We start from the raw sequence: 903 nt of genomic DNA on the forward strand, positions 1-903 counted from the left end.
TTTTACGTCCGAATATGACCTTGACCATGACCTTCACCGCTACCTTGAAGGTCATTTTAATATCAAGTCGATTTTTTTAATGGAACCCCTCATTTTTTACCACGGAAATGGAAACAGAGGAAGATTTCAGCATGTGACCTTGACATTGACCTTGACCTCGACCTTCAAGATCATTTTAAGGTTAAGTCGATTTTTTTTGAACCGAACCCCTTATTTTTTACCCCGGAAGTGGAAAGGGCGGAAGATTTTACGTACAAATTTTAAACGATTTCGGTAATTTAATATAAATTATGCTTATTAATGATCAACTGAGTAAGATTCTCTGAAGAAGATCGAAAAAGATCGAAAAAGATGGGAGTTAAGTATTTTTGAATGATAAAATCCAGTTTTAAACCACTGTGCGATGCTCCGACGCCCGGCCTCCAGATGTTAGGGGTCCTGACCTCCGAGCGTCCGGACGCTTCGTTTCCCGAATTGAGGGCTGTAAGGATTTATGACTGTAAAAACTAATTTTTATACCACTGTGGTAGTCGAGATTTTCGAGATGAGACGAGACGGTACGCGGTGTTTTGAGAAGCGAGATTGCGGTTCTTGTCTCGAGTTGCGCGAGACGAGACACGGCGGGACGATACGAGAAATTGTCGTCTCGAACGGCATCACTAATCTTATACGATGTGGCTTCTGGAGCATTAAATCAAAACAATGTCCATCTTGGGGCACTCTGTCCTATGTTTTAAGAAATAATACTTGATTAATTTCATAAAATTCTTTATCAAATATTTTTAAACCATTACACAATAAATTCCGTAGCTACATTAATTAATTTCTTTCTGTTGGTATTGTTGCTTATAATATGCTTGAAAAATAATTTTTTGTAATAAAGTAAACGATAAAGTTCATTTA

This window comes from Trachymyrmex cornetzi, unplaced genomic scaffold (assembly GCF_001594075.2).
Source record: "Trachymyrmex cornetzi isolate Tcor2-1 unplaced genomic scaffold, Tcor1.1 scaffold30, whole genome shotgun sequence".
NCBI lineage: Eukaryota > Metazoa > Arthropoda > Insecta > Hymenoptera > Formicidae > Trachymyrmex > Trachymyrmex cornetzi.